Source organism: Canis lupus, chromosome 29, assembly GCF_003254725.2.
Source record: "Canis lupus dingo isolate Sandy chromosome 29, ASM325472v2, whole genome shotgun sequence".
NCBI classification, from domain to species: domain Eukaryota; kingdom Metazoa; phylum Chordata; class Mammalia; order Carnivora; family Canidae; genus Canis; species Canis lupus.
Window position 1 is genome coordinate 4217269 of NC_064271.1, and position 21585 is coordinate 4238853.

Here is a 21585-nt window from a genome sequence, read left to right on the forward strand (position 1 = left end):
AGAAGATGGAACAAAAGAGAATATAACCAGATGACTATGGGAGGAAAAACCTGCCTTTATATGAAGACTATAGACAGTGGAAACTTACATGGCCTACATATATGCTGGTTTGTCAAGGAAAAGTCTACAACATGCAGTTGTGATATATTGGGAGAAGGCATAAAGAAGCAGAGTTACCCTTATGCTAGTTTTCTTTGTCAAGGAGAAGACTGATCTTGGAAGGAAGAGGGACAGAGAAATATATCAAAAAGGATAAATTTCCTAGGTATGTGAGGAGAGTTTAAGGAGTTCCCCAAACTAGTTAAAGTCTTCTGAATCCAGTGAACTTCCATCAAAAATACTCAGAAAATATACAAGACCACTAAACTATTATCTCAAACCATGATGAGAGGCTCCTGGCAAATATCATTTAGGTATTAAACAGGGAAGAAAAGTAGATTCTAAAAACCAATTTAAGCATACACTCGTACTGGGAAAGAGACCAAGAAAGTTTATCAAAACAAAGATACCAGGGAACACTAACCAATAAGACCTTGGTGATGACTAGTTAATAAAGAACTGGTCAGTCAGAAAAATGTCATTTCTTTCTTTGATGTTTGATGAATGAGACTGAACATTTACTACCCATAAGACCCTTACAAACTTTGTCTTGTTAAGATTGTTATCAAAGCTCATTTACAAAGACAAATATCAGGCAGCCCAGGTGGCTCAGTGGTTTAGCGCCGCCTTCAGCCCAGGGCATGATCCCAGAGACCTGGGATCAAATCCCACATCAGGCTCCCTGCATGGACCCTGCTTCTCCCTCTGCCTGTGTCTGTGCCTCTCTGTATCTCTCATGAATAAATAAATAAAAACCTTTAAAAAAATCAAGTATCATTCTCAAAATCATATATGATAATCAGTGGGGCTGATATTTGAATCCTAGGCTATTGGACCCCAAAGCTCATGCTCTCTCCTAAGTGTTGCCAAATTAAAACAAATTTCCATATGTATTTAACAACTGGGTGAAGTCAGACCTGGATCAACCAGCCACCTCTTTAACTGGAAGGAAGCTGCCTGTCACAGGGCTCTTTGCCCAGTGATTGAGGTGCAGATAAATAGGACACTCATCAGATCTGGAGATGATACTGAGTTTCAGCAAGGGAATGATGTTGCAAATCTAATTAAGCTCCCTCCCCCAAACGTCCATAGTCTGGAGTAGTAGAGTGAACTTAATGAGATGACATGTAATGGTAGTAAAAATCAAGTTCAGTGTTTAGGTCCAAATAATAACTGTGCAAGGATGAAGAGGATATGTAAGATTTTATCAAAAGTACAAATTTAGCTTAAAATAAATTATTGTTATTTGATTCTACGTATAAAGTTCCTTAAGTAATATTATCTGTATAATCTGGGAAAAATAATTGAATTTTTTGGAACACCAAATTCCTTATCCCTTGAATACAAGTAATTTCTACATCACATGTTGTGGATAGAGAAGATAACATCTGTCCTGGTAGTGGCTAAAATAGGTTAAGATAGAACTGTTCGGACTCCCAGGTCAGTGCTCCTGGACTCCACCAACATCAGGCTAATGCTGAGACAATGCAACATCACAAACTCTCCCAAGCACACTGTACAGATTTATGCCTGCTTGTATGTCCATAAATGCTTTCTAATTTTTTACATATTATTTACATTTATATAAATTACATGATATTTACACATAGCATTTGCTTTAAATCTGACATTCTCTGCATTTCTCCATTGCAAAGTAGCCATGGTCCAGGAAGCATTTGGAGCTAAAATGAAAGGCTTTATAATAAATATTACCCTTTGTGTGTGCATGGAAAATGGTCCCTTTTCCTAGTTTTCCCTAAGGGCACACTATTTTGGCTTTATTGTGACACTTCACTGTGACACTGCAATGAGGGAAAGCCATGCTTTACATGTCACTGAAAGAAATGCCACAAAATGCTAACATATCTTCTCAAGGTTGCCAGAAATAATTTCCACTGGGTTGTGTTTTCCCATCTGTGAAGCTCTGAAATGTTAAGGAAATAAATGAGCTCTATTATCTATATTTTTCTAGTAGATGAGAAAGAAAGAGAAAAAATACACTCAGCCCTGCATTTATTGTTCTATTCAATCAAACTGTTGCTTTAAACATCCTGAGTCCTCCAGGGAACTTTATCAATGCACCAAATACCTTTCAACACCATATTTCATATCTGTGGCTTTGATTTTATTAAAATATCTTTGAAAGATCTGTATTTTTACTTGAGAGAAAATTTTGGTTATGTATTTGAGAAATGTTTCCATTTAGAAACTCAGATTCTAATTGGAAACAGTATTCCCTCTGATGACAACATATGGTGAAATTTTACTCAAAACAATGATTGAGAAACACAGCATTTAGATAACATTAATGATAGACCCAGTGCTGGAAGTATGTTTAGAAGTCAATTTTTTTTTTTTGTAGATTTCAAAAAAGAATAAAACAAATTAGGGAACTATGAATCCCCAAAATCTGTTCAATATACACTGGGATCTACAGTTTTCCAGTTTATTTTCCACATTAATAAATTCTCAATGCAAGTTACAAGAAGACATGTAACAAATTTAAAAATGCAGGTTTGGCAATATATATATACATTCTTAGTACACTCTCCCAAAAGAATAAAATAGAAAAAACAATGAAAACTATGAATCTCTGAGCCTAAGGAAACTATATGCTCCATTTCTGTGGAATATTCATAGTGGGTATTAAAAACAGATATCTTTTAATTAGGAAGAATACCACAGGCTTATAGAAAAGACCAAGAAGTATGAATTTGAATTAAGATGACTGGCAGAAAAAAAGGTATAATGATTTAAAAAGAAAAAAACTTAAACTATTATTATTTTCAGACATGATTTTATTTGAAGAAAATCCAAAAGATTCTACAGATAAAACATTAAAAGAAGGAAGCAAATATAATTAAGTCATTAAAAATTATTTGAACTTCTGTAAACCATCAATAAAAAATTAGAAAAATATTTTTAAAATAAAACCATTTATAATGCACAGAAATATAAATGCTTAGGAATAAATCTAACAAAAGATATATAAAACTTATGCAGACATTTAAAGAAAATTAAAGAACTGAATAGAGAAACATAAGAAGTGTATAGAATAAAAGATTCAGTATTGCAAGATTTCAATTCTCCCCAAATTTATATTAGATCCAACACAATCTCAAACAAAACCCCAAGAACAAATTTTTTTTAGAAATTAACCACTTAATTCTAAAATTTGTATGAAAATAAAAAGAATTAAGAATAGTATAAACCATCTTGAAGAATACAACAAAGTTGAAAGACTTTATAGTTGTGAATGTCAAAGTTTATCATAAACCTATTGTACTTGACATAGGGTGCTGTGCAAGCATAAACAGAGTAATGAAACAGAATAGATGTTCCATCCACTGGGTCTAGAAATAGGCTCACACATATATGGTCAATTTTTGACAATGATGTCATTGAGAAAAGGGTTGTTTCTTCAATGAATGGCACTGAGTCAACTGGATAGCTATCTGAAAAATAAAATGTTTTGACTCCTACCTTATAGTGTATACAATGAACAATTCCAGAAGAATTATGGATTTAAAAGACTAACAAGACAGTAGAAAAACCAAGCTACTGAGTGGGAGAAGGTATTTGCAATTTATCTTTATTTTTAAAAATGTATATACAGAATGTAAAAAGAATTATTGCAAATAAATAAGAAAATGGGAATCAATTTAAAAAGTGGGCAAAAGATGTGGGTAGGCACTTACAAAAGAACTGATAAACAAAATGAAAAGGTGTTTAGACTCTTTCAACACCACATAAATGCAAAAATATATATTGGCTTGCTGGCTAATAAAGTGATAACCAAAAGTGGAATCCTCTAAAACTTCTTCCTTCACATCACCAAAATAGTAAATCCAAAATCTTATATTCTAGATATATAATCTTATATTATATATATATATATATAATCTTATATTCTAGAAAGAAGAGTAACTATTACTTATATTCTAGAAGAGAAGAGTAACTATTACTGCTATCTCTAAACTTAGAGGATGTATGTAATTTTTTCATTAAATATACCAGTGCAGGCTCTAATAAGAATGTTCCGGAGGAGGGGCAAGACGGCGGAAGAGTAGGGTCCCCAGTCACCTGTCCCCACCAAATTACCTAGATAACCTTCAAATCATCCTGAAAATCTCCAAATTCGGCCTGAGATTTAAAGAGAGACCAGCTGGAATCTACAGTGAGAAGAGTCCGCGCTTCTATCACGGTAGGAAGACGGGGAAAAAGAAAGAAAGAAACAAAAGGCCTCCAAGGGGGAGGGGCCCCGCGAGGAGCCGGGCTGAGGCCGGGGCGAGTGTCCCCAGGACAGGAGAGACCCGTCCCGGAGGAGCAGGAGCTGCACCGACCTTCCCGGGGGAAAGGGGCTCGCGGGGAGGTGGAGCAGGACCCAGGAGGGAGGGGATGCCCTCGGGCTCCCGGGGACACTAACAGACACCTGCGCCCCGGGAGAGTGCGCCGAGCTCCCTAAGGGCTGCAGCGCGCACGGCGGGACCCGGAGCAGCTCGGGGGGCTCGGGGGCGGCTCCGCGGAGGGGGCTGCGGGGCGGGAGCAGCTGGGGGGGCTCGGGGGCGGCTCCGCGGAGGGGGCTGCGGGGCGGGAGCAGCTGGGGGGGCTCGGGGGCGGCTCCGCGGAGGGGGCTGCGGGGCGGGAGCAGCTCGGGGGGGCTCGGGGGCGGCTCCGCGGAGGGGGCTGCGGGGCGGGAGCAGCTCGGGGGGCTCGGGGGCAGCTCCGCGGAGGGGGCTGAGGGGTTGGAGCGCGAATCCAACAGCGCAGGCCCCGGAGCACAGGGCGCCGGGACACAGCCCAGGATCCGGCCTCCCCCCGGGACAGGCAGAGGCCGGGAGGGCCCAGGACAGCGAGGACGCTCCTGCCCCAGCTGAGCAGATCAGCGGCCCCGCCCCGGAGCCTCCAGGCCCTGCAGACGGAGAGCTCCGTGGTGACTGCGGGAGCTGACTCCAGGGCTGCAGAGCTGGCCCCGCCACTGCGGTTGTTCCTCCTGGGGCCTCACGGGGTGAACAACCCCCACTGAGCCCTGCACCAGGCAGGGGGCAGAGCAGCTCCCCCAAGTGCTAACACCTGAAAATCAGCACAACAGGCCCCTCCCCCAGAAGACCAGCTAGACGGACAAGTTCCAGGGGAAGTCAAGGGACTTAAAGTACACAGAATGAGAAGATACTCCCCCGTGTTTTGTTTTGTTTGTTTTGTTTTGTTTTGCTTTCTGATTTGTTTGCTTCCCCCATCCTTTTTTCCCCTTTATTTCATTTCTCTCTTTTTCTTCTCTCTTCTTTCTTTTTTCTTCCTTTTTTCTTTTTCTCTTTTCTTTCCTTCTTTCTCTCTTCTCTTTTTCTCCTTTTCCCAATACAACTTGTTTTTGGCCACTCTGCACTGAGCAAAATGACTAGAAGGAAAACCTCACCTCAAAAGAAAGAATCAGAAACAGTCCTCTCTCCCACAGAGTTACAAAATCTGGATTACAATTAAGTGTCAGAAAGCCAATTCGGAAGCACTATTATACAGCTACTGGTGGCTCTAGAAAAAAGCATAAAGGACTCAAGAGACTTCATGACTGCAGAATTTAGAGCTAATCGGGCAGAAATTAAAAATCAATTGAATGGGATGCAATCCAAACTAGAAGTCCTAACGACGAGGGTTAACGGGGTGGAAGAACGAGTGAGTTACATAGAAGACAAGTTGATGGTAAAGAGGGAAACTGAGGAAAAAAGAGACAAACAATTAAAAGACCATGACGATAGATTAAGGGAAATAAACGACAGCCTGAGGAAGAAAAACCTACGTTTAATTGGTGTTCCTGAGGGCGCCGAAAGGGACAGAGGGCCAGAATATGTATTTGAACAAATCATAGCTGAAAACTTTCCTGATCTGGGAAGGCAAACAGGCATTCAGATCCAGGAAATAGAGAGATCCCATCCTAAAATCAATAAAAACTGTTCAACACCTCGACATTTAATAGTTAAGCTTGCAAATTCCAAAGATAAAGAGAAGATCCTTAAAGCAGCAAGAGACAAGAAATCCCTGACTTTTATGGGGAGGAGTATTAGGGTAACAGCAAACCTCTACACAGAGACCTGGCAGGCCAGAAAGGGCTGGCAGGATATATTCAGGGTCCTAAATGAGAAGAACATGCAACCAAGAATACTTTATCCAGCAAGGCTCTCATTCAGAATGGAAGGAGAGATAAAGAGCTTCCAGGACAGGCAGGAACTGAAAGAATATGTGACCTTCAAACCAGCTCTGCAAGAAATTTTAAGGGGGACTCTTAAAATTCCCCTTTAAGAAGAAGTTCAGTGGAACAATCCACAAAAACAAGGACTGAATAGATATCATGATGACACTAAACTCATATCTGTCAATAGTAACTGAATGTGAACGGGCTTAATGACCCCATCAAAAGGCGCAGGGTTTCAGACTGGATAAAAAAGCAGGACCCATCTATTTGCTGTCTACAAGAGACTCATTTTAGGCAGAAGGACACCTACAGCCTGAAAATAAAAGGTTTACCATTTACCATTCAAATGGTCTTCAAAAGAAATTAGCCATCCTTATATCAGATAAACTAAAATTTACCCCGAAGACGGTAGTGAGAGACGAAGAGGGACACTATATCATATTTAAAGGATCTATTCAACAAGAGGACTTAACAATCCTCAATATATATGCCCTGAATGTGGGAGCTGCAAATATATCAATCAATTAATAACCAAAGTGAAGAAATACTTAGATAACAATACACTTATACTTGGTGACTTCAATCTAGCTCTTTCTATACTCGATAGGTCTTCTAAGCACAACATCTCCAAAGAAACGAGAGCTTTAAATGATACACTGGACCAGATGGATTTCACAGATATCTACAGAACTTTACATCCAAAATCAACTGAATACACATTCTTCTCAAGTGCACATGGAACTTTCTCCAGAATAGACCACATACTGGGTCACAAATCGGGTCTGAACTGATACCAAAAGATTGGGATTGTCCCCTGCATATTCTCAGACCATCATGCCTTGAAATTAGAACTAAATCACAACAAGAAGTTTGGAAGGACCTCAAACACGTGGAGGTTAAGGACCATCCTGCTAAAAGATGAAAGGGTCAACCAGGAAATTAAGGAAGAATGAAAAAGATTCATGGAAACTAATGAGAATGAAGATACAACCGTTCAAAATCTTTGGGATGCAGCAAAAGCAGTCCTAAGGGGGAAATACATCGCAATACAAGCATCCATTCAAGAACTGGAAAGAACTCGGGATCCCTGGTTGGAGCAGCGGTTTGGCGCCTGCCTTTGGCCTGGGGCGCGATTCTGGAGACCCGGGATCGAGTCCCACGTCGGCCTCCCGGTGCATGGAGCCTGCTTCTCTCTCTGCCTGTGTCTCTGCCTCTCTCTCTCACTGTGTGCCTATCAATAAAAAAAAAAAAAAAAAGAACTGGAAAGAACTCAAATACAAAAGCTAACCCTACACATAAAGGAGCTAGAGAAAAAACAGCAGATAGATCCTACACCCAGCAGAAGAAGAGAGTTAATAAAGATTCCAGCAGAACTCAACGAAATCGGGACCAGAAGAACTGTGGAACAGATCAACAGAACCAGGAGTTGGTTCTTTGAAAGAATTAATAAGATAGATAAACCACTAGCCAGCCTTATTAAAAAGAAGAGAGAGAAGACTCAAATTAATAAAATCATGAATGAGAAAGGAGAGATCACTACCAACACCAAGGAAATACAAACGATTTTAAAAACATATTATGAACAGCTATACGCCAATAAATTAGGCAATCTAGAAGAAATGGACGCATTCCTGGAAAGCCACAAACTACCAAAACTGGAACAGGAAGAAATAGAAAACCTGAACAGGCCAATAACCAGGGAGGAAATTGAAGCAGTCATCAAAAACCTCCCAAGACACAAAAGTCCAGGGCCAGATGGCTTCCCAGGGGAATTCTATCAAATGTCTAAAGAAGAAACCATACCTATTCTACTAAAGCTGTTGGGAAAGATAGAAAGAGATGGAGGACTTCCTAAGTCGTTCTATGAGGCCAGCATCACCTTAATTCCAAAACCAGACAAAGACCCCACCAAAAAGGAGAATTACAGACCAATATCCCTGATGAACATGGATGAAAAAATTCTCAACAAGATACTAGCCAATAGGATCCAACAATACATTAAGAAAATTATTCACCATGACCACGTAGGATTTATCCCCAGGACACAAGGCTGGTTCAACACCCGTAAATCAATCAATGTGATTCATCATATCAGCAAGAGAAAAACCAAGAACCATATGATCCTCTCATTAGATGCAGAGAAAGCATTTGACAAAATACAGCCTCCATTCCTGATCAAAACTCTTCAGAGTGTAGGGATAGAGGGAACATTCCTCAACATCTTAAAAGCCATCTACCAAAAGCCCACAGCAAATATCATTCCAATGGGGAAGCACTGGGAGCCTTTCCCCTAAGATCAGGAATAAGACAGGGATGTCCACTCTCACCACTGCTATTCAACATAGTACTAGAAGTCCTAGCTTCAGCAATCAGGCAACAAAAAGAAATAAAAGGCATTCAAATTGGCAAAGAAGAAGTCAAACTCTCCCTCTTCGCTGGTGACATAATACTCTACATAGAAAACCCAAAAGCCTCCACCCCAAGATTGCTAGAACTCATACAGCAATTTGGTAGCATGGCAGGATACAAAATCAATGCCCCGAAATCAGTGGCATTTCTATACACTAACAATGAGACTGAAGAAAGAGAAATTCAGGAGTCAATCCCATTTACAATTGTACCCAAAAGCATAAGATACCTAGGAATAAACCTAACCAAAGAGGGAAAGGATGTATACCTTAAAATCCATAGAACACTTCTGAAAGAAATTGAGGAAGACACAAAGAGATGGAAAAATATTGCATGCTCATGGATTGGAAGAATTAATATTGTGAAAATGTCAATGTTACCCAGGGCAATGTACACGTTTAATGCAATCCCTATCAAAATACCATGGACTTTCTTCAGAGAGTTAGAACAAAATATTTTAAGATTTGTGTGGAATCAGAAAAGACCCCGAATAGCCAGGGGAATTTTAAAAAAGAAAACCATATCTGGGGGCATCACAATGCCAGATTTCAGGTTGTACTACAAAGCTGTGGTCATCAAGACAGTGTGGTACTGGCACAAAAACAGACACATAGATCAATGGAACGGAATAGAGAACCCAGAAGTGGACCCTGAACTTTATGGTCAACTAATATTTGATAAAGGAGGAAAGACTATCCACTGGAAGAAAGACAGTCTCTTCAATAAATGGTGCTGGGAAAATTGGACATCCACATGCAGAAGAGTGAAACTAGACCACTCTCTTTCACCATACACAAAGATAAACTCAAAATGGATGAAAGATCTAAATGTGAGACAAGATTCCATCAAAATCCTGGAGGAGAACACAGGCAACACCCTTTTTGAACTCGGCCACAGTAACTTCTTGCAAGATACATCCACGAAGACAAAAGAAACAAAAGCAAAAATGTATTATTGGGACTTCATCAAGATAAGAAGCTTTTGTGCAGCAAAGGATACAGTCAACAAAACTAAAAGACAACCTACAGAATGGGAGAAGATATTTGCCAATGACCTATCAGATAAAGGGCTAGTTTCCAAGATCTATAAAGAACTTATTAAACTCAACAGCAAAGAAACAATCCAATCATGAAATGGGCAAAAGACATGAACAGAAATCTCACAGAGGAAGACATAGACATGGCCAACACGCACATGAGAAAATGTTCCACATCACTGGCCATCAGGGAAATACAAATCAAAACCACCATGAGATACCACCTCACACCAGTGAGAATGGGGAACATTAACAAGGCAGGAAACCATAAATGTTGGAGGGGATGCGGAGAAAAGGGAACCCTCTTGCACTGTTGGTGGGAATGTGAACTGGTGCAGCCACTCTGGAAAACTGTGTGGAGGTTCCTCAAAGAGTTAAAAATAGATCTGCCCAATGACCCTGCAATTGCACTGTTGGGGATTTACCCCAAAGATTCAGATGCAGTGAAAAGCCAGGACACCTGCACCCCGATGTTTCTAGCAGCAATGTCCACAATAGCCAAACTGTGGAAGGAGCCTCGGTGTCCATCAAAAGATGAATGGATAAAGAATATGTGGTCTATGTATACAATGGAATATTCCTCAGCCATTAGAAACGACAAATACCCACCATTTGCTTCAACGTGGATGGAACTGGAGGGTATTATGCTGAGTGAACTAAGTAAATTGGAGAAGGACAAACATTATATGTTCTCATTCATTTGGGGAATATACATAATAGTGAAAGGGAAAATAAGGGAAGGGAGAAGAAATGTGTGGGAAATATCAGAAAGGGAGACAGAACATGAAGACTCCTAACTCTGGGAAAGGAACTAGGGGTGGTGGAAGGGGAGGAGGGCAGGGGGTGGGGGTGAATGGGTGACGGGCACTAAGGGGGGCACTTGACAGGATGAGCACTGGGTGTTATTCTGTATGTTGGCAAATTGAACACCAATAAAAAATAAATTTATTAAAATAAATAAATAAATAAATAAATAAATAAATAAATAAATAAATAAAATAAACATTTAAAAAATATATTCCTGGTAATTAATAGTAGACCACCACAAACTCAAAAAATAGTTCTAATACAGCAGCTAGCTGGAATATTTGCTTCAGAAGATTAACACAGACTCAAATATGTATTTTTCAGTCACTGACATGGCAAATATGTTCTATCTCATGTCTATCAGGTAGCAGAACCAAGACCAGTCCAGCATTCCAATGATAAGGAAAAGTGGAGATCTAAAGTCTTGCTAAAGACTACACATTCTGCTGCCCTTGATCACAATGCAGCCTGAATAATCTAAACATTCCACAAAATATCACATTGGTAAATTATGTTGATGACACCATACTAACAAGAATAAGTAATCAGAAGAATCAAGTACTTTGGAAGTTTTGGCAAGACATCTGTGTTCTAGAGGATGTAAGATAAACCAACAAAAATTCAGTGGCACACTGTATTAGTGAAGTTTTTTGGGGATCAGTGGACTGGAGCATTCTGGCTATTACCATTTATAATAAATGACAAATTATTGCATCTCACACTTTCCACCACTGAGATGGAGGCACAATGCCAGATTAGCCTCTTTAGATTTTTTGGGCAGCATATTCCACACTTGGGAATATCATCTGGACCCATGCATTGAGTGACAAGAGGGGTGGAAAGCTTTGAAAGGGCTGCAGAGCTGACCCAAGCTACACTGAGGATAGTCTTGCTGGTTGGATATAAAACCCAATAGAGCCTATGGGATGTTTAGAGGTACCCGTGACAAAAGAAAAACATATTAATGGAGTTTATGGCAAGATAATGGAAGAATCACGGACTTCTGGAGCAAAGTCATGACACTGCAGCAAAGAATTTTAAATTACTTGAAAAACAGCTCTAGCAGAGATCAAATCTCTGACCTTGAGACCAGAGCTGGCCATCATGAACTGGTTTCTGTTAATCTACCAAGTCATGATGTCAAGTAGGCCTGGAAGTAATCCATCGTAAAATGAAAGGTCCAATATTGGGCTGAAGCAATATTTCCTGTAGAGGAAACAAGCAAGATGAATGAGTAGAACTACATGACATCCACCACTATGGTGGCAGTACCTCACCCCCAGCTGCCACAGATGAACCTGAATAGCAAATACAAAGAAAGAAAAAGAATTAACTTGATTTATAAGTGAGTTAACAAAGCATCTGAGTGCAATTTGAGAATAGCCTTCAGGTCACCACTTAAGAGTGGCTCTCAAAGGGATAGAGTAAAGAAATCTCCCCAGTGGGCAGAGCTACCGGGCAGGGCAGCAATGTAACTGGTCCTCCATTTTGCATGAAGAGAGAAATTGCCAAGGTAAGAAAATATATGCACCCACAGGCAAAGAGAATAGTTTAGGTAGTCAGGTGGGGACAGAAAGGAATGGTTTAGCTGGAAGATCAGCGACAAGGTCTGAGGAAGAGGTATGTGGGTGGACTTATGAAAGTCAGGGTGAAATGTGAAGGCCTTTGTCTTGCATGATCACACCCACCACAGAGCACTTACCAAAGCATTAAACCATCATCCAGATAGAATGGCCTGATCAGAAGTTAGCCAGCCTCTGTCTCCAGCTATCATATGCTGTTGCAATGGAGTCATTAATGGAGTAGAGTCAAGGGTAGGGAATGAGGCATTGAACAGACCCAAAATATGGATTCCCACTAAGACTGATTTAGCTACTCTCACAGTCCAGTCTGTCATCAAAGGAAATAAATGGCATACACACAATATGACACTATCCTTTGAGATGACCAACCAACCACTAGGCTCTTTTTATTCTGGAAGGGGTAGTAATTCAACTTGACTGGAATTACACATGTTATGGATATGGATTTGCTTTTCTTGCCTTTAGGGCCTCAGGTAGTACCACACTATCTGAGGGCTTACAGAACATCTGTTCTACCAACAAGAAATTGTCGTACATCTCATTGGACCAAGAGATCTTGTTAGGAAGATGACTATGGGAACAAAATAATTGGATACACTGCCATTATCACTTCCAAACATTGCAGAAATTTCTGGCCTGATGAAATGATACAATGGCTTCTTAAAGGCATAGTTGAGATGCTACCTTTGGAGGTAATACCTTGCCAAGATGAAACCATACGGCATTTGGTTTTCTCTTGCTTCTGACTTATTTCACTTAGCATAACACCCTCCAGGTCCATCCATATTGTTATAAATACAAGATTTCATCTTTTTTATGGATGAGTAGCATTCCATGGAGTGTGTGCATGCATGTGTGCATGACATCATCTTTATCCATTCATTCATTGCTAGATAACTTTGTTTCCATATCTTGGCTACTGTGAATAGTGTTGCAAAGAACAGAGAGGTGCATATATCTTTTTGAATTAGTGTTTTTATTTTCTTAAAATAGGTAACGAGAAGTGGAATTGTTGGATCATATGGTAATTCTATTTTTAGTTTTTCAATTAGCAATAATCGCACCTCGGATAAACCTCATTGGCTACGATACTGCCACTGCGCAAAGCTTATTTTTAGTTTTTTGAGGAATCTCATTTCTGTTTTCTGTAGGGGGTCCACCAATTTACATTCCCACAAACAGTGCACAAGTCTAACTTTTTCCGCACCTCCTCATCAACACTTGTTATTTCTTTGTTGTTGTTGTTGTTGTTGTTGTTATTTCTTATCTTTTTTTATAATAGCCATCCTGACAGGTGTGGGATGATATATCATTGTGGTTTTGGTTTTATTTCCCTGATGATTAATGATGTTGAGCATCCTTTAATATGTTTCTTGGCCAACTATATATCTTTGGAAACATGTCTATTCAGATCTCTGCCCATTTTTAAATTGGATTGATGTGTTTTGTTGTTGTTCCTGTGATTGAATGGCATGAATTCGCTATATCTTTTGGATATTAATCCTTAGCGGGCACACGATTGGCAAATATCTTCTCTCACTGAATAGGTTGCCTTTATGTTGGCTTGATGATTTCCTTCACTGCACAGAAGTTTTTTAGTTTGATGTAGTGCTATTTGTTATTTTGCTTTTGTTGACATTGCCTTTGGAGTCAGATCCAAAAATATTGCCAAAAGCAATGCCAAGGAGCTAACTGCCTATGTTTTCTTCTAGGAATTTTGTGGGTTTGGGTCCTATATTCAAGGCTTTAAAACATTTTTTAGTTAATGTGTATGGTACAAGATAGTGATAGTTTCATCTTTTGGCATGTGGCTGTCCAGTTTATTCAACAGCATGTATTGAAGAGACAGTCCTTTCTCCATCGTATATTATTAAGCAATTATTATTGCTTCCTTTGTCATTAATTAACTCACCATATATGTACAGGTTTATTTTTGGCCTCTCCATTCTGTTCCACTGATGAATGTTTCTGTTTTTATGCCAATATCATAATGTTTTGATTACTATAGCCTTGTAATATAGTTTGAAATCAGGCAGTGTGATGCCTTCAGCATTGTTCTTCTTCAAGATTGCTTTGACTCTTCAGGATGTTTTGTGGTTTCATACAGATTTTAGGATTTTTTTCTATTTCTGTGAAAAATGTCATTGGAATTTTGAGAAGAATTGCATTGAATCTGTAAAGTGCTTCAGGCCATGTGGATTTTTTAACAATATGAATTCTTGCAATCCATGAGCATGGGATATCTTTCCATTTACTTGTGTCTTCTTCAATTTACTTCATCAATGTCTTGTAGTTTTAAAGTACAGGTGTTTTCATCTCCTTGATTAAATTCAGCCATAGATATTTTTAAAATGCAATTTTAAGTAAGAATTTTTTTTAAAAATTTCTCTTTCTGATAATTTGTTGTTAGTGTATAAAAACACAACAGATTTTTATATATTGATTTAATATTCTGCAACTTTCCCGAATTTATTAGTTCTGTTTTTTTGGTGAAGGTTTTAGAAAGGTTTTCTATGTATAGTATTATGTGATCTGAAAATAGTGATAGTTTAACATCTTCCTACCAATTTGGATGGTCTTAGTTTATTTTTCTTGTTTGATTGCTGTGGCTAAGATTTCCAGTACTATGTTGAATAAAAGTGGTGAAAGTGGGCACCTTGCCCTACTCCTGATCTTAGAGGACAAGCTCTCAGTTTTTCACCATTGAGTATGGTGTTATTTGTGTACTTGTCATATATGGCCTTTATTACATTGAAGTACGTTCCTTCTATACCTGCTTTGTTGAGCATTTTTAGCATAAATGTATGTGTTTTCTCAAATGCTTTTCTGCATTGATTGAGATGATCATAAGATTTTTTTTATCCTTCATTTTGTTAATGTAGGATATCACATTGATTTATATATGGGTGGAGAACCATCCTTGAGTCCCTGAAATATATCCCACTTGATCACACTGTACAATCTTTTTTATGTATTGATGAATTCAGTTTGCTAATATATTTGTTGAGGATTTTTGCATCTGTGTTTATCAGGGATTTTAGACTATAATTTTCTTTTTTTTGTGTGTTTTGTCCTTGTCCATTTCTTTGTAACCAGGTAATTCTGACTTTGTAAAATGAGTTTGGAAATACTCCCTACTCTTCAATGTTTTGGATAATTTGGGAAGGATAACTATTGAATCTTCTTTGAATATTTGGTAAAATTCACCAGTGAAGCCACCTGGTACTGGACTTTTGTTTGTTGGGAGGTTTTTTATTACCACTTCAATATCCTTAATAATTGGTTTATTCAGATTTCCTATTTTTTCATGATTCATTCTCAGAAGATTTTGTGTTTCTAAGAATTTATTGATTTCTTCTAGTTTGTCATTTGTTGGCATATAATTGCTCACAGTAGTCTCTTACGATCCTTTGTATTTCTTTGGTATCAGTTGTAACTTTCCGTTTTTCATTTCTGATATTAATTTGAGCCCTCTTTTTTTTTCTTAGTGAGTCTCACTAAGAGTTTATCAATCTTGTTTCTCTTTTCAAAGAACCAGCTCTTAGGTTCACTGATCTTTTCTATTCCATTTATTTCTGCTCTGATCTTTATTATTTCCTTCCATCTTTTCATTAACTTTGGACTTCATTTGTTTCTTTTTTTCCCAGTTCACTTAGTGTAAAGTAAAATTGTTTATTTGAGATTTTAGGTGTAAAGTTGGATTCTTTGAGATTTTTCTTGTTTCCTGAGGTAGGCCTGAAGTGCAATGAATTTCCATCTTAAAACTGCTTTTGTTCTTCCCAAAGGTTTTGGTATGTTGTATTTTCATTTTCATTGTCTCAGGGTTTTTATTGTTAATTTCTCCTTTGATTTCTTCATTGACCCATTGGTTGTCCAGTAGCATGTTGTTTAATCTTCACGTATTTGTGATTTTTTTCCCAGTTTGTTTTCTGTGATTGATTTCCAGTTTCACACCATTGTGGTATGAAAAGATGCTTGATGTGATTTCAGTCTTCTTAAATTTATTTGGACTTGTTTTGTGGCCTAACATATGATCGATCCTGGAGAAAGTTCCATATGCCCTTGAGAAGAATGTGTCTTCTGCTGCTTTTGGATGGAATGTTTTGTTTAATCCATCTGGTCTAATGTGTCAATGCTTCCTTCCTGGTCTTCTGTCTGGATGATTAATCTGTTGATGTTCATAGGTGTTAGCATCCTCTAATACTGCTGTATCACCATTGATTTCTCCTTTGATGTCTGTTAATATCTGCTTTGCATAATTTGGTGCTCCTATGTATGACACATAAATATTTTTAGATGTTATATTTTCTTGCTGCATTGACCCTTTTGTCATTATGTAATGCCCAGCTTATTTTTTACTACAGTCTTTAAGTCTATTTTATTTGAAATAAGTACAGCTTTTCATTTGTTTTTTTTTTCCATCTGCATAAAACATCTTTCTCTATTACTTCACTTTCAGCCTGTGTGTTTCCTTACATCTGAGTCTCTTGGAGAAAGCATAAAGATGGATCTTCTTCTTTTAATACATTCATCCATTCTATGTCTTTTGATTGAACTATTTAGTCCATTGTATTTAAAGTAATTATGGATAGATATGTACCTATTGCCATTTTGTTCACTGTTTTTTTTGGCTGTTTTGTATTCTTGTCTGTTCCATTTTTCCTTTCTTTCTTTCTTTCTTCCATTGTGGTTTGATGCCTTTCTTTAGTGTTACTTTTAGATTGCTATCCCATTGTTTTTTGTGTATCTACTATAGATTTTTGCTTTGTGGTTACCATGAAGCTTACATATATGAACATATATAGACTAGTCTATTTTAAGTTGATAGCAAGTTGAATTTGAACTAAACTGCGTTTTTATTCCCTACTCCCACATTTTATGTTTTTGATGTCACATTTCATATTTTTATTTTGTCTATTTCTTTTTTTTAAGATTTATTTATTCATTTTAGACAGAGAGGTAGGGGGAGAGGGATCATGGAGGAGTTGGGGCAGAAGGAGAGGGAGAGAATCTGAGACAGACTCCTACCTGAGCTCAAAGCCCAGTGCGGGATTTGATTGCACAACCCATGAGATCATGACCTGAGCTGAAATCACAAGTCAGATGCTCAACTGACTGAGCCACCTAGGTGCCTCTATTTTGTCTATTTCTTAACCAAGTTTTATACTTATAATTATTTTTTTGCCCGTCTTGTCTTTTAACCTTCATGCTAGCTTTATGATTACTGATTTCACTATATATTTACCTTTACCAATGAGCTTTTATTTCCATGTTTTCTTGTTATGATTAGCATTCTTTTTTTCAGCTTAAAGAAGACCCTTTAACATTTCTTGTATGGCAAGTTTAGTGGTGATGAACTACTTTAGTTTTCACTTGTCTGGAAAACACTTTATCTTTCTATTAATTTTGAATGATAACCTTACCAGGTATAATATCCTTGGCTAGAAGTTTTTGCTTTCAGCATTTTTAATATATCATGGGATGCCTCTCTGAGCTGCAAAATTTCTGCTGAAAAATCTGCTCATAGTTTTAAGGAGTTTTCCTTATACATAACAAATTGTTTTTCTCTTGCTGTTTTTAAGATTCTGTCACTATCACTAACCTTTGACATTTTAATTATGATGTATCTTGGGGTGGATCTCTGGCTTCATTTTATATGAAATCCTCTGTACTTCCTGGATCTGGCTGTTTCCTTTCCCAGGTTAGGGATGTTTTTGGCTATTATTTCTTCAAATAAGTTTTCTGTCCCCTTCTCTCTCTTCTCCTTTTGAGACCTGTATAATGTGAAGGTTGTTCCAGTTGATGTTGTCCTATAGGTCCCTTAAGTTGTGTTCACTTTTTAAAATTCTTTTTTTCTTTTTGCTGCTCTGTTTGGGTGAGTTCCACTGTCCTGTCTTCCAGGTCACTGATCTTTTTTCCTACTTTATTTAGTTTGCTGTTGAACCCCTCAAGTATATTTTTCAGTTCAGTTATCATATTCTTCACTCTGGGGCTTCTGTTTGGTACTTTCTTATAGCTTCTATCTCTTTATTGAAGTTCTGTGTTCATCTATTCTTCTCGTAGATTGGTGAGCACCTTAATGAACATTCCCTTGAACTCTTTATCCAGTAAATTACTTATCTCTCATTAATTTTTTTTCTGATATTTTATCTTGTTCTTTCATTTGGAATATATTCTTCTGTTTCCTCATTTTGCTTGACTCTGTGTTTATTTCTATTTTCAGGCAAACAGCTGTCTCTCTCAGGCTACAAGAAGTGGTCACAGGAAGACTGGGGGAATGTCTCAGTCTGCTCTCTGTGTAATGACCTGACAGTGGTAGCCTGCCAAGAACTGTCTCTATGATGTTTCAGCCCCTTGGCACCCATAAACACAATCCCTCATAACCACAGAGCCAGGAATTCAAGGGGTGTCCTCTGTGAAGATTGTCTGCAACCACTGGGCCAGGACACACCATCCACTGGGTTTTGGGCCACAGGGGAGGAGTAGGCCAGAGTAAGCCTGTCCACTGGCAATATGCACTTTTATGATTATTATATAATGCTATGCCCTTGATAGTTTGAATAAATAGGTACAAGAACTAAGAGGTAGTCTTAGGAATGGTTTGGTTTACTATGACTTCCAGTGACCACCTTGGAGGACCTATACATATACCTCACCACAAACCTAAGTTCTGTGGTTCTAATGATCCCTGATCCCCAAAAAGAATGCTTCTACCAGGGAACATAGTAAAAGTCCTATTAAACTTTAAGCCTTGAATGCTTCTCAGTCACTTGGACTTCTTTTGCTGGGATAGTCAGCAAGCAAAGAAGAGTCACCATTCTGGGAGGAGTAACTGACTTTGATCATTGGAGTAGTGAGGCTGCTGTTACATTTTGGTGACAGAGAAGAATACGTTTAGCACCCAAGTGATCCACTGCAGTGTCTCCTGTTTTTTCCTGGCTCAAACCTGGCAAGAAATCAACACATGCAGCACATAGAGAATCTAAATGTTATGGTGACTAGGAGCTCAGATCCCTTCACGAGAAAGGTCTGAGTCATACCACCAAGTAAGTCCTCTAGATCAGCAGAGATACTTGGCAAAGATAAAGGGAATTAATAGAAGAGTAAGTAGAAAATAAACTTAATATACAAAGCAAGTGGATTTGAACTGTGAAGTGTAGACTATAGTGTATACCATAGTATGCCATTACTCTCTCTCCGCTTCAGGACTAAGGTATTCATTTCCTCCACTTAGTGAGAGTGCTGGAATCTAATGGATCTTAGCTAAATCCATTTTTGGGAATTGCCCTTAGTCAGAGAACTATCTAACCCCAAATCACATCCCCGTAGGGGCAGCCCACATTCACCTTTGCCTTAAGGCAGGACAAACTCTGAAGAGCAATCCCAGAGCTTTCAGTAGAAGTAGCCAAGGCTTCTGTTGCAACTGAATTGCAATTCAACTTCTCCAGGTGCCCAGTCCTACTGCCCTTTCTTCTAAACAAGTGTTGCTCTCATAAGCATGCCCTCCACCAAAGAAAGCCCCACATTGTGTTGCATATTTCTGTCTCAGTCTGTTTCTCAGGGAATCTAATGTTGGGTAAAGGATTGATGAGATTAGCCCTGGGGACTGAAGGCAGGTACTGGTGGCTAGGCTGGAAGTACTGGTGGGTGTGAAACTCACTCCTGACTTATAGAACTGATATAGTCCCTCTTGCGTGTTTGTTTTGAATGCCTTGAGCATTTCTGGCCTTGGCTGCAGTTCATGGGTTTCCTTTTGACTCCATTTGAAGCAAGAAGATAAAGATACATCTCATTATCACTCAGTCAGAAAACCAAGAAACACTGATACTTTTTACTTGAAAGACTGATGGTTAAAAAAAAAAGTTTATCTGACAACACAGTGTATTGTTTTGATATATGCTTTTCACAATCCATTGTGATATCCATTCATGATAGGTCTTTATCATTATATATTTAATTTTAAAATCTTAAAAAATAGACATATTTCAGTGGCTTTTCCAAGGGACTTGTTATTAGCTCAATATAATAAAAAATACAAAAGTATGAAACATGATGAGACCACAATAACTGACAAGAGAGAATATACAATTACATTTGAAATGAGTGCCATAGGAAAATGTGAGAGAGTAGGTCAGAGAAGAGGTACACAGAATGAATGCTCTTGTCCCTGTGTTTTAACAGATAAGCTTCATTTTAGTGATCTAAAATACTACCTACTGAATGAAATCTAAGTACCTCATTAAAAAAAAAGAAAAAATAAAATATTGATATTATGTACTAGAAAATTGGACTTTCAATATTTTTCCACTATATTTTTCACAAAATTAACAGATTATCCTAAATGCCTAAATCATTGCTGGTAAGAATTTAGGCAAATGTGCTGTAATGTTTACCCCAGACACAATGTCACATTTGATATAAGGTATTTTCTCTGAAGGTTTTTTTTTTTTTTTTTTTTTGAGGAGTTATCACTTCCTTTCCTGAAAAACCCTGTACACCAACACTCTGAGGTTTGGATACCCAGACAATCTACTTGACCACATTTTTAGGAAATCAGGAGATAGGACCCTGTGGGAAAATTAAAGTCCTATGTTCATTTGAAATGGGTCTTATTATTCCTGAGAGCGCCGAAAGGCTACTGTGAATGGCAAATTTACTTTTATACAGGGACTATATAGATATTGCTCATTCATTAAAGACAGTGCCTGAAATTCATGAGCCAGCTCTCTCAGCTATGTCTTAGAAACTTGTGACTATGCTCATGTTTACAGAGCTATGTAAAGCTAGAGTGTGCTCTAGACTAAACCTATCATTTAAGCTTCCCCTATTACTCATGTCATAAAGTCAGCATTGAAGTTGTTGCTATTTATCGATGGTTAGTTTGCTGTCATGGAACACTGATTCCACTGGCAAGGTTATTTGATAATATCAGGTTTATAAGAGGGAGGAATTTTTTTTCCAATAAGGCCACAGCTAATAAATGCTTTTTTCTCCTCATTTAATTGAGATTAAGTTTTATGAATGATAGATTAATTGTGTAACATCCACAACAGTTTTTTCATAAAATAGTCAAGCCATTAAAGCCACCTTACAATAATAATAATAATAATAATAATAATAATAATAATAACTTGCTCTGAATTGTGAGGTAATAGGTAAGTGGCACTAAGAATAGACCCTACAAACTTCCTGCTGCCCTTTAGTGCTGGTGAACATACCCTCCTTTGGGATGTCATCCCAGCAACATTGTCAGAGTGTATTGCTTCTATGTCACCATAGCATTTGGCATTTACTATTATTATAAAACTTAACCCTCTGAATTGTAATTGTCTCATCCAGTAACCTGAAAACATTGGCAAGAGAACAGAGACTGTTTCTTGTTTATTTTTATATCTCTTGTATATAATATAAGGCCTGTGTCTTAGTAAGATGCTTAGTAAATGTTCATTGAAGTTCAATTCCACCCA

The 21585-nt window shown here is 38.2% G+C and overlaps 1 protein-coding gene and 1 pseudogene across 3 annotated transcripts in view; both read right to left on the reverse strand.

The window, feature by feature from the left end:
• The window catches only part of ST18 (ST18 C2H2C-type zinc finger transcription factor), a 145611-nt gene that overhangs the window by 68285 nt on the left and 55741 nt on the right, over positions 1-21585 (reverse strand). The window lies entirely within an intron of this gene.
• Positions 13037-13227, reverse strand: LOC112678677 (U4 spliceosomal RNA; annotated as a pseudogene).